General features: G+C 39.8%; 1 long non-coding RNA gene across 1 annotated transcript; it reads left to right on the top strand.

Annotated features, from left to right (window-relative positions):
* The first annotated feature begins 1,723 nt into the window (after positions 1-1,723).
* LOC145634980 (uncharacterized) lies at positions 1,724-3,994 on the top strand. Its single transcript, XR_014113717.1, has 4 exons — positions 1,724-2,052; positions 3,185-3,288; positions 3,413-3,532; positions 3,636-3,994. It is a non-coding gene; the product is annotated as an uncharacterized LOC145634980 (long non-coding RNA).
* The last annotated feature ends 9,816 nt before the right edge of the window (positions 3,995-13,810 follow it).

Here is a 13,810-nt window from a genome sequence, read left to right as displayed (position 1 = left end):
GTAACGTAAGGGCAAAAGGTTAGGGGTTGGCTAAAAATTTAAAATTTTGAGGTATCCCTAAAACTGAAGCAAAGAACGGGGCCTTTCTTAGAATCACAATAAAGTAGTCACCAAACAAAAACAAACTAACACCCCCAAGCTTATTCAAAGCTACATCCACAAGTATATATACAAAAAGCGTAAAAGTTTCTCCCCCAAGCTAAAAGGAATCATTGTCCTCAATGCTTGGAAAGGGAAAAGGAATTACATCAAAATATTTATGGATTTTCTCTTTTTCACTTTTTTTTTCACTTATAACAAACACAATTGTCCATTTCACTTAAACTTAGGACGACTTTTACAAATTTGCAATTGCATTGTCCTTGCCTTTTGTTTTATTTTGGACGACTTTTACATTATTCACTTGCCATTATTCACACAAATATCACAGCATAAACTTGCTTTCAAAAGAACCAAATATCCAAACTTCTTTCACCACAAACTCCAACAATAATAATCGATTGCTTCACAAAAACCAATAACGGAACGAAAATGAAACAAAAGGCTCAAGATCTAAAGATATGGCTAGAAAAGAAGGAAAAAGGCTCAAATGGTTAGCAAGAAGGCAAATGTAAACCCAATGAACTAAAAAGAAAAAAAAAAGCCTAGAAATGAAAATTTACCACCCCGAAAAGATGCTTTTGTCCTCCCTAGTTGGTTCGGTCTCGAGTTTTAGAATTATGAATCAAGATTCAAGATTAGGTCTGCAATAGTCAAGGATCCATGTCGCTCATGAAAATATATGTTTAAGGCTTGAAAAATAATGAACCTCACATGGATGTAGCAAAAACTCACTAAAGGTGTCAAATCAACCAAAGGAAGCTACTCCGTCTTACCACAAACCCAACAGAATCCAACTTCAAGGCCCTAAAAGGTCTAAAATGCTACCTTAACATACCCTATCCTAGATTCAACCGCAAATATTCTCAAAATATGCACACCAATTAAACATAGGAAAACATACATGCAAAGGCAAAATTCCGAGTTGTAGAATATCCAAAGAAAAGAGCTAGATAAGCAAAAAAAAAATAAAGAGTAGCCTCAAAAATGTTTTATTTCTTATTTGAAAGAAAGAAAAAAATAAAAATAAAAAGAAAGAGAGAAAAGCGCATGAATGCAAGCAAATACAAGTAATACCCAATTGTCAAACAAGTGGTCATTCGACAACAACGCCAATGACCCCAAACACGCTAGGTGTTACAAAGCAAACATCCTCGAACCATTCAACTCAAACTAAAGCTATTCCTAAACTAAGCATCCAAGAAAAGAAAGAGAAGAGATATAGAAAGATCTCACCGAGCGCCAAAGCTAAGCTACATAATCAAGGTGTAAGGGCACACTAGTGGAAAAAATCTCATTCGTAACAGGCTATTTGTAACGGGCAAAACTTTACCCGTTACAATTAAGATATTCGTAACGGCCAAAATAGTGTCCGTTACGAATATTTATTTATTCGTAACGGACAAAATAGTGTCCGTTACTAATATGTATGTATTCATAACGGGCAAAATAGTGTCCGTTACGAATAAATAAGTAATCGTAACGGACACTATTTTGCCCGTTTCAAATACTATATGACACGTAGATGACCAAACATGGCCCAACTAATGAGAGGAGAGCCCAATACTCGGCTTATTAGGGTTTCACTTAACAGCCGTCACACCTCTTTCTCTCTCATCAGTCCCTCACTCCCTCTCTCTCCTCTCCTCTCCTCCCCTCCCCTCCCCGTCATTCACCTCTTTCTCTATTTTCAAACTCACGAGAAGACCTTGAGCAGCGATTGCGTTCATCTTGAGACGAGAAAACTTGACCGGCGGCTTCAATCAGAGCTTCCTAGCGACGTCGGTTTTGGGCGGAGGTGTAACCGGCAGTGACGAAACTCTTGCTCGAAAACCCACTCCAGTTCGACCAGGGTCCGAACCCGGTTAGCGTCGATTGTGGCGAGGTTGAGAACAACCAAGACCGTAGGCTTCTTCCTCTTTAGATTTAAGTCGTTGAACGAACCGATGCTAGGTAAGATTTTTCTCTTTAAAATCATCGAATATTAAGTTACTTGATTCAACTTTATTTTTTGAAATTTATGTTGTTTTTTATTGATTAAATTTCTGGGTACTGGATTTTCGGGATATTTTGTGCTGAATTTTTGCAGATTCAGGAATGATTATTGTCTTTTTTTTTAGATCTAAAGTTTTTGATTTTATTCCAATTCTATCTTTATTTTGTATTTTAATCTCCTCAATTATTTTTAGCTCTCTAATTTGAGTGATTTCTGATTTTTCATCTTTAGTTTAATTACTTAGTAGGATTTTTTGTTCTGTTCATAGGTTCGTTTTGATTTCCTTCTCTTTTGCATTCTTTTCGTTCTTCGATTTGTTGTGCTCGTTGTTTTGATCTTCGCATTGAATTTTGTAGGATTTGTAATTGGTTATTGTTCGAGAATTATTTAGGTTTTTGAGTAATTTAATAGATTTTTAATGTGACTATTGATTCATCATTTGATCTGATTTTCAGTACGTGTTGTTAGTGAATTTGTGAAATCATGCATTCTCATCATTGGTAAGATTTGAGAATTTCTCTTCTAGTTGTTTGATTCATAGTGTTGATTTTAGGATTTGTGATTTTGGATTGTTTATTTCAATGATTTGAGGATTTTGTGGTGTAAATCTTGTAGATGTGTATATTTATTTGACTTTTGAAAATGGCTATTCAGGGCTTGTTTGCGAATTTGAATATAGCTTGGAAATGAGATGCGATTTGGTAGTTTTGACTTTAAATTGGTGAAAAACAAACTGATTTTTTATATCTGTAAGTAATGCGAAAATGTTTGTCGTTCCGAAGCTTAATTATGCTTGAATTATGCAATTTTATGGTGAAATCAGCTTATTTTCTTTAATTTTTAGTACTTGCAAGCATTTTTGTTATGGCGATCTGACATATATGTTGCCTAAATCACATGGATCCGAGAACTTACAGCTAGATTTTGAATTTCGAAATCGTGATCAAAATTCCGGGTGATCTGTAGTACTTGATATAGTTTCACTTACATTATTTTGTTAAATTATGCATCTCATTTTATAAATGAGCCTGATTTCTTTATTACATATTGGTGTCGGAATATTGATGCATCGATTTTTACTGAATGTAGAATTTAGTGACTAATTCAAGGGAAGAAATATGGGGCTTACCTTTGTTGGGATCTTTTATGACGTCTTTGGGATCATTCTCTATAGTGCACCTCTCATTGTTATGGTATGAATTTTTCATATGTACTTGTATTTTTCGATGTTAGCTTTATAACATTGCTGTTAATTACAAGTTGTTACACGCATATCATGTACTGAATTATGAAAAAATGTTTGTTTGGCACAAACAGTACAAGGTCATAATAATGAAGAGTGTTGAATTCATGCCATTGACTCTTTCATTGGCTGGTTTGTCTAATAAAGTTATTTGGAGTGCATAGGCCTTCATCAGATTTGATCCTTACATTCTGGTAATCAATTATACCTCATTATATTTTGTCTAGTGATTATCAAAGTAAGCGTTACAATGCTTGCAATTTGTATCCTAATCCTTTGTTTCTTTGTTGTGCGCAGATTGGCAATGGGGTTGGATCCATACTTGCCGTAGCACAACTGATCTTGTACGCTTGCTACTATGGGTTTACATCGAAGGAGGAGAAGCCCGTGAAGGACCCCGTGAAGCCAACAGCACCACAAGTGCAGATGACTGTTTCTGCCGTCTAAAGTTGATACTCAGTTTAATCTAGCTAGGTCCCTAGCCATTTTAATTTATTCTTGTGTTGGCTAGCTTGTGTGTTTTTTGCTAGCATAGGTAGTGATTTTGGTTGTAGCTTAAAAACAGTAATATTAATATGGATGAGATTAGGAGATTTTGATGTCGTAATTAAAATTAAAATGGTGTGTAAAATCCAGCATTTTGCTGGATTTTTTTTTAATTTGATTATACAGTATTCGTAACGGGCAAACCATGTCCTGTTACAGATAATAGGGTTATTCGTAACAGGCACCTGAAAAGCCGTTACGGACACATACGTAACGGATGGTGCCCGTTACAAATAACAAAGGCCTTCCGTAACGGCCACATACGTAACGGATGATGCCCGTTACGGATGGCCTTTTTTCCACTAGTGGCACCTTATGAATCGTTGAAATCAAAAGCATAAGAAAAAGAGCAAGGTGAGAATATAAGAACTATATACAAAGAAAATTGTTAGTAACTTCCAAACAAAATAAATGAAGAAAAGAAAGATAATAAAATAATGAAAATAAAGAATAAGCAAATAGTAATAGCAACAGGAGTAATATCCTATGAGACATCAGACCGAAACAGTACCAGAAAATAATATAACAGATAATCATCATCAGGAATCATCATAACAGAGATACAGAGAAATGCATCAGACAGCGATCAGCGAATCAAACGACAAGGCTAATAGCCGGGCAGAGAAATCAACATAAGCGCAGCATCATCATCATAAAACCAAAGGACACATAGATCGATACCAGATGCAGACGAGACTAGGAATGAACTACAAAACAAAGGGGGGAAACAACGAAGCACAACAACAAACGACATAGAACACCCCCAAGCTTAAAATGGGCCACCCCCCAAACTCTAAACCTAAAGACATATAGGCAAAAGAGAAACATCATATAAAGCACATTGGAAGGGGGCATGGTAGTATTGTTCCGCACTATGGTAAGGGGTAGAATAAGAACTACCCTCACCAGTCTCCATCAAATGACTAGAGCTTGCCATCTCGCTCACCTCCATGGGAGCCTTACCCCTTAACCAAATTTCCCTCCTAATTCTATCAACCTCAAAATAATGAGACCAATTAGCTAGGACCATCTCACCCGACCTACCCCACCTACCAAAAGTCTCAGGGTTCGGAAAAGGCGAAGGATTAACCGGATCAGATGCATAATCACAACCACCAGGCCGCCTATAGTCGTAAGTGCCCGGGGTAGTGCCTACGATAGAACTAGGGTGAACTTGGGGTCCCTCCCAATAAGGGTATCAAAGTCTAGGACCCACAGTAGGATCAAAAAGCTCCCATTGAGGGACAGATCTTTCTTGGACTGGGAGGTACGGATAGTTGACATAAGGTTCTATCTCACCCCTCCAAACATGAAAATCATATAGTCGACACTGCTAACCAAGGGAAGGGGGTTGCATAGAAGACATGGAGTACAACACGTTAGCAATAGAATCAAGCTTGGCATGAATGGATGACATATCAAAAGTAGAAGGAGTGGGATAGGGAGAAAGAGTAGGTGTACCTCCTGGTTCAACCGGGGGAAGAGAATGAGCATTCGATGAGCACGCATTGGTTGAATGACCTCTTGTACAATTTGTCCTTCGTTGGATAGAAGGATTAATATCTCACACTAGGGGCCTCCAAGACAAGAAATCTCTCTCCTCGGGTCGGGAAGTTGCCTCTTTGCATTAGATGAGGAACCATTCCTTATACCGAAATACCTTCCAAATGAAAACATAATCCTTCCTAGTTCGATCGAGAAACTTTTGATTAACAAGGGTGGAGATGTTGAGGAAATGAGACGGAGACTTTTCTCGAGGATCAATAATCGGGGGAAGCTCATCTAACAAAGTCTTGTAGTCATCATTGGTGCAAAGAGCTAGGATAGAAATCATTCCACCTAATTGGATGCACCCCGATAGGAAAACTCCATCACGAATATCAAAGAATCGAGACACTAAAAGCTCCGTGAAATCCACCGACTCAATCTCAAAGTCGTTTTGGTCGGCTATCCACAACCAACAAAGCTCCTCACGGGAGATAGCTCCCAAAGATTCCTTGGAGCAAAGAGTGTATGTGAGGATTCAGTTGATATACCGCATAGCCGGATGAATCATGGAAGCGGACTTTGAAGTTTGAGGGTTATACTTTCCTTTCTCCGAGATACTCTTCCACCAACATTTCTCATCATATCCTTGATCACTTGACATTCTACTATGAGCCGGATAGATACAATGATCTAGATCCTCGGCCCAAAGAAACTTGAAATATGAACATAGTTGAGCATCCGTCAATGAGTGATCATTGTTGAAGTGCTGGAAAGTCAAAATCTTTGAGTAATTTGCACCCAGTTCAAGGACAACTTCAAGAGAAGAAAGGAATTCATAAGTCACCCTAGCATATGTAGGGGCACTCAAATCCATAGACTCTAAAAGATCAAGGCCCTTCGAAAGAAGGTGAACATCCTCATAAATCCCTAGAAACTTGGTTGTTGCTTGATCGTAGAATCTCGTTGGCCTAAGCTTCCTCTTGGATAGACCCTTGAAACAATCCCAATGTGATTCTTTTGAAAATTCAATGCCATATGTTTCTTCAACATCGGGTGGAGGCGGAACAACATACCTAGGCTTCCTTGAACTTGCTCTAGCTCACTTCTTATGACGAAGTGTGGCCATCTACAAAGTATCAAGACTTAGCATAAGAAGTTGTTCAAGAACAAGAACAAAATTGAATTATCTCACAATAGAAGGAAGAGATGGTAACAAATTAACAATGCCATTAATAACATCATGAATATTAAGCAAATAAACATGGATTAAAGGCAAAATTGAACATAAGAAACAAAATCATGAGTTAAATGAGAAAAATAAATCCCAAACATTGAATTATCAAAGATATGAAATCATCATAAAGAAAACCCATGAGAGAGAAAATAGCCAACAATGGTTATTCAAGAATTCAATCAAAGTTTACACATTTATTATGAAGAAACTTTGATATGTGACTTTTATGTCACTTCTAGAGTGTTTATTGAGTCATTTTCCGACTTATTTTCCAATAGTTTAGCTCATTTTGTCCTTTATTTCTATTATTTGCTTATTCTCATCTTTTATCTTTATTTTATGTATTTTAGTAGTTTTTGATGAGTGACATTTATGTCACTCTTAAGGAGTAGTTTTAGATTAATTTTCGTGCTCGTTTTCTCTTATTTTCCCCTTTTATTCTCTTATTTTCTCGTTAATAAACTTTCTAGTTTATTTCGTTATTTTGTCGTGTTTCAGTTCTTTTCGTAGTTTTTATTAGAATTAGTCTATTTTCATATTTTATTTGCTTTTGATTTGTTATATTTCGTTCTTTATTTTTTTTCCTTGAAAGTATTCTAATTTAATTTTATTTATTTCAATTAGTTTTTAGTCTTTTTCATATTATATTTGTTTGTGTTTTTATTTAATTTTGTTAGTTTAGTTTAATGTCTCTTATTTTCTATTTTAGCTTATTTAGTTCAATTTTATTATTTATTTTATTTTATTTGTCTTAGTTTCATCCTCGGGTTTGTTTGTGTGTAGGTTTGAGATCATGGTCCAAGTTGATCCATCCAATTACAACCAAAAACAGCCAGCAACCCCTGCTACCTCACGCAGCTCTCAGCCCACCAATAACACCACCGTCCACCTCCAACTGCACCTAGCAGCTGCTCCATTCCCTCACCGCAGCTGCAGCCACCCAACTTCACCATAACACCCATAACAACAACTCTAATCACCCTTACCCAAGCCGCATCGGAAGCCAATTCGCAACCACCAATTGCCCGCAATTGCAGCAACAACAAAACAAAGCAGCGCCATGTACACCACCATTAACAGATTAGCCACCACCAACCTCCAACTTTAGCCACTCATCACCTCACGCACACCACAACGACAACCACCAATTCACATTTACACCATCAGCGAATTCCGGCCATCACTCTTCACCATTTGCAAACAATCGAACCTAAATTAAGGTCCAATTTGATTGAAGCTGTTTGGGGGTAAAAATACCCCCTATATGTGGACCAATGCGACCCCGACACGTGTCCGCAAGCTCAACGCTTAATGAGCCAATCAGAGCATGACACGTGTCAATCAATGATAGAAGGGTGAAAATGGGATTTAAGCCCACAACCCTAGAAACCGTATAACGGTGGGAAGCCAATCTACTTAGGTTAAATAACCTAAGAGGCACATATCCCAATTCTCTATAAATACTGATCATTACATCAGTTTCGGGGGATCCAATTCTCTCTCCTAGGGCAATGCCCCCCACATTTACTCTCCCTTCTCTCTCTAAAATACATTATTTCGGTCACTAACTTGATCGTCGGAGGCGGACCTCCGGCCTCCCCGGGGTCCGTTGTTGTGTAAGTGATCGGGTCGCTCGATTGTTGCATTGCAGATCTGTCTTCTGAGGGACGTACACACCCTCCATTCGGGTACGTACAAAAAACCCCAAAACATTTGGCGCCGTCTGTGGGGAGACACACTTGTAATGGCACAATGGTTGTGGATCACCAACTCAAGAGGAGAGCCTCCTTTAGGAGGCAGCAGGCGTTACGAGGCCAGATGTCAAGTATAGCAGGCATCATGAGGCTAAATGTCGAGAGTTAGGCTGCCAAAAAGGCATGTCAGACTAAGTCATGCATTTTTGAAGGTTAAAGGGCAATGTTGTTTAATCTAAGTTTTATTAGGGGAGAGACGGCTAAATTGGCCAACTCCACTATTTCAATCTGACTCATTTAATGAGTCGGCCGCATGCTCAGGTCACCGAGCCGGATCATATAACCGGCATTTATGCTCAGTCAGGTGGACACAAGCTATCTTTGATTGATAGTTTTATACTATCAACATCACATAAATTGTATTATTACATACGTAATATTACCCAAGAGTAAACACTTGTAATTCGTGGAAGTACATGCGGCAAGTGACATTCACTTCCACACTTCCAAGATTTGACAGCTAGCCTGTTCATTAATTCACTTAAGTTTAGTAGCTCATTAACTAGTGGAAGGAGAGATTCTATCATTTTTAATTTTTAAAATTAAGCGGCTGCCTTGCTTGCATTATGACAGCCGACATTTCTCCATTTGAGGGAATTGGTGAGCTCCATGATTAGCAATAACTCAAGCGGCATGACAAATTTTTGGCAAACAAGTCAGCCGTAAGAGCAACCTGGCTCTTAAATTAAGTTCGGCTGCAATGCTGAAATTTTGATTGTTTGATTAGTCAGACGACATTTAGAAAGTGGATGCCTGATTGATACAAATTTAGAAAGTGCATGCTATTCATGATTGATAGTTTGATACTATGAACATCATATATATTAACAAATATATATATGTACATGAATATTAACAATTGTTTTATTATATATATACATAATATTATACAATTGATTTCAATAGTAAACTATTGTAATTAGTGGGATACATGCATGCGGCAAGTGTATTCATGCATTTCCACACTCCCAAGTTTTTGACAGCTAGCAAGTTTGATTTATTAGATTTCATAAGCTACACTTGAGTCATTATGCATTAAAATAGCATAGGCGGCAACGTTCTACTATATACTTTCATGAGCAGCTTGTATATTCATCACGTTGAAAGTAAGCTCCATGGTCGTACATCATTCAAAGCCGCCTATGAGTGTCATGCGGCACATTCATTCCACATTTCTCAATACACCAAGTGCTACATGCTATTAATACATACGACAAGTCGGCAACTGGGAGACATACGGCCTCTAGGAAAAGATGTTGAGCTACCTAAACGGCCTAGCTTATTTCTTGTGTTAGCATACACAAGCGGTTCTATAGTCGGCTTAGACGGTATTTAATACTATATCACATTGAAGCTCACATGGAAATACTCATATATATAGATATATGAAAAGTCGTATGTAGTATATGAGCATTTATGTGAAATCAAAAGCCGCTCTTTCATCAAAGTGGAGCATCACTATCCCAACTGGCAATAATTCAAGAGAATTCTTGGGGGTACAATCGTACAATGATCAGACGGTATCCATGCCCAGCATTACACAAGAGGCTCTAATGCCGAGCCGAATGGGTTCATGTGTGGAAGCTGCTATGTGTTTTATTGCTATCAATAGGGTCAGACGGCACTTGATGGCCGGATGATCATGAAGTCGGTGAGTGTCGCATGTATAGGTAAGTGCAGCAAACGCAAGCGGCTTTATAGCCGACTCAAGCGGTAATAACTACCGGCACCTAGACCGACCGATCAAGCGACACCATTGAGTTACTCTGCTGTTATTATAATGAGTTTGTCTTTAGTTATTCTCATGAGTAACAACAATATACATACGGCTGGTATTTTACACAAGTACTACAACTGGCCTGGCGGCCTATGTAATCAACAAGCTGGCATTGAGCTACAAGTGCATACAGCCGGTCATGCAAGCTTCCAACCCCACATCTACAAGCGGCCGAGCTATTTTCTTGTGTTAACATACATAAGCGGCCGAATTATTTTCTTGTGTTAACATACACAAGCAGCCAAGCCTTTTTCTTGTGTTAGCATACACAAGCGGCACGCAACCGTAGTCAGTCCAACTCAACTTTTATGCAGGCGGCGTGGGGCAGCTTTGCCCTAATGTTGTCAGCCAGTGATCACTATCCATGGTGGCAGCAGGGGCATCTCTGCTCACCAATTATTTGGGCATCTTTGCTCGTCAAATAAGCCGGCTATATGGCTAGCTTTTCTCGTCAATTAATCCCGACTTTAGGGGCATCCTTGCTCATCAATTAAGTCCGGCTGCAATGCTACTAAATTCATCTGATAAAAAAAAAAAATTTGATCGTTTGATTAGTCAGGCGGGCCATATGATAAAGCTTGATTGTTATACCCACACGAAGGCAAAGTATTAGCCAGCGCACCTTATCACCGTCTGACACTAAAGCAAAAGGCTTGTCATATGACAAAGCTCCTTTTGAGAGCATTAGGTGGCAATCTTCTATTATAACAAGCTTTATATATTCATGCATGAGAATAATACCACATGCATTTTGGAAGCTTGCTTGAGCTGTCATGAGACAATTTTACCAGTTTGTATGTTTATACAACTTCGGTGGAAAAAAGGAAGAGGTACTCCGTTATTACCATCATCAAATGTATCAGCCAGGCAGCCGGTCAGCACTATCAATTGCGTCAGCCCGCCTGCATTCGATTTTAGGTGGGTAAACGGCAAACGGCTGTGAGTATCAATAGGGTCAAGCGAGTAAAATCATCAATGTTGTTAACCCGGCCGCGACATTGGCTCATTGAGGATGAGCTGACTCCAAACCGGCTGCCACGGATACTTTGTTCATTAATCAAAGCCGGCTCTAGGGGCTGCTGCATTCAACCTCAAGAACGGCTGCAATGGCCGCTTGGTTCATTCTCGAAGCTGGCCACAAGTGGCTGCAATATTCATCAATTATTCACCAATTAAGCCGGCTGCCATGGATGTCTTGTTCGACCTAAAAGCCGGCTTGCTTGATTGTTTTATTAACATAAGCGGCAGTCGGTACCTGATCATGATGGCTCATCATTTGAGAATTAACACAAGCAGCATAAAAAAATATTAGTTGTTGATGTCAGCCGAAACTTGATGATTGTTGTAACATGATGATTATGAGTATCATAACATGGTGATTATCAAGGAGCAACCGGTATTTGGTGCCCGGATGACCATGTCATGAAGAATTAACATGTGTATCACCCCTTAAGCAGCTTTTGTGCGTGAAGCTATTTGGGCTACCATGTAAAATTGCAGATCATTATTATGATTCCAAAAAAAAAAAAAAAAAAAAGATCATTTAGGTGGAAAAGGCCGCCTAACTACATGATCATTTTGGAGGAAGAAAAAAAAAGAGTGCAACACTTAGTATATAATATACATGTGTAGCATATTTAAAGATTACAAGCCACATACGACACTTTGACAACAATCTGCTGTCATGTGTTGCACTTGTTGTTGTATGAGGAGAATAAATACAACTCACTCAATAGCTTTCTTGGAGTTTTCTTGAGGCGGACAAACAGGCATCGAAGTCGGATGTGCTTAAACGGCTGTGGGGCTGCATTATGCCTCAATAAGGACCGACTGCAGTGATTGCTTTGTTCATCAATTAATTCCGGTTGAATAATGGAGGTAACAATTTGATTTGATTTGATTCCATCCAATGATATTAATGCAATAAGATAGTAATGATAGTCTTCATTATTATTGTTATTATTGATTCATTGATTGAATTTCAATATAATCTGACGGACCGTCCAAACTCCAATATTAAACTAAGTTTGAAACTTAGTAGCTAAACTAACGTCCAAGTGAAGTGAGGCCAATGGCCGGATAATAAACTAAGTTTGAAACTTAGTAGCTAAACTAACGTCTAAGTGACGTGAGGCCAATGATCGGATAATAAAAAAAGTTTGAAACTTAGTAGCAAATTCAACGTCTGAGTAACATGCGGCCAATGGCCAGATAACTAAACTAGGCAAAAAACCTCTTAGTGGCTATACGACCGCTCTCAACCTAGACCAGAGGCCAATGGCTGGATGGTTGCTTTTTTCATAAAATCATCTGTCCCAACATGAACAATGGCGTCCGGCGACACCCCTCCGGGTGCGATCGTCGCAGAGAGAAGTCTACCTGCTTGCTCTACGTATCTATGCAGACGGCAAAGATTGAACGTCCAAATTGGTCAACTCATAGCCGTCTGACCATAACAGTCTAAAGAACGACTAAGTTTTCGGAACACCGGATGTCCTAAGACATCAGTCGGTGACCGACCGAAGTTCTTACTTAGGCTTTTCATTCCAAAATTGCACAGACTCTCTTATTAGGGCAAAAAGAGTTGTGAAATGGCCATAAAACCGTCTTGAAAAAGACATGAGGCCAATGGCCGGATGGTTATACATTTTTGTAAATTCGTCTTCTCCAATGTGAAATATGGCGTCCGGCGACACCCCTCCGGGTGCAATCGTCGCAGAGAGCACTCTATCGTTTGCTTTACGTACGCATGCAGGCGGCAAAAATTGAACGACCTCATTGCTCAACTCATAGCCGCCTGACCTAGGTAATCTAAAGAACGACCAAGTCATCGGGAATCAGATGTTCAAAAGAAACCAGCAGGTGACCGACCGAAGTTCTAACCTAGATTACCTTCCGAAACTATACAAGTCCTCCCAATGGGGTAGAAGGAAATTAAAAGTATAATTGGATTACAAACACCCCAGGCGGCCATTTGCCTCATATCCTATGAAGAGACAGGTGGCCATTTGCCTCCTGCCCCTAGGCGGCCATTTGCCTCCTGTCCTATGAAGAGCCAGACGACCATTTGCCTCCTGCCCTCATGCGCCCATTTGCCTCCTGTCCTATGAAGAGCCAGACGACCATTTGCCTCCTGCCCTCATGCGCCCATTTGCCTCCTGTCCTATGAAGAGTCAGGCGGCCATTTGCCACCTGTCCTATGAAGAGCCAGGCGGCCATTTGCATCCTTCCCTATGAAGAGTCAAGCGGCCATTTGCCTCCATTTGCCTCCTGTCTTGAAGATCCAGGCGGCAATTTGCCTCCTGCCCCCAGGAGGCCATTTCACTCCTGCCCTATGAAGATTCAGGTGGCCATTTGTCTCCTGTCCTGAAGATCCAGGCGGCCATTTTCCTCCTGCCCCCAGGCGGCCATTTGCCTCCTGTCCTATGAAGAGCCAATCGGTAATTTGCCTCCTGCCCCCAGGCGGCCATTTGCTTCCTGTCCTATGAAGAGCCAGATGGAAATTTTCCTCCTGCCCCCAGGCGACCATTTTCCTCCTGTTCTATGAAGAGTCAGGCGGCCATTTGCCTCCTGCCCTAGGCGGCCATTTTCCTCCTGCCCCAGGCGGCCATTTGCCTCCTGCCTTAGGCAACAATTTGCCTCCTATCCTGAAGAGTCAGGCGGCCATTTGCCT

This window comes from Chenopodium album, chromosome 6, assembly GCF_948465745.1.
Source record: "Chenopodium album chromosome 6, dcCheAlbu1.1, whole genome shotgun sequence".
Classification (NCBI taxonomy): Eukaryota; Viridiplantae; Streptophyta; class Magnoliopsida; order Caryophyllales; family Amaranthaceae; genus Chenopodium; species Chenopodium album.
The sequence above is the reverse complement of the archived record's forward strand: the minus strand, read 5'-3'. Positions and strand labels throughout refer to the sequence as shown.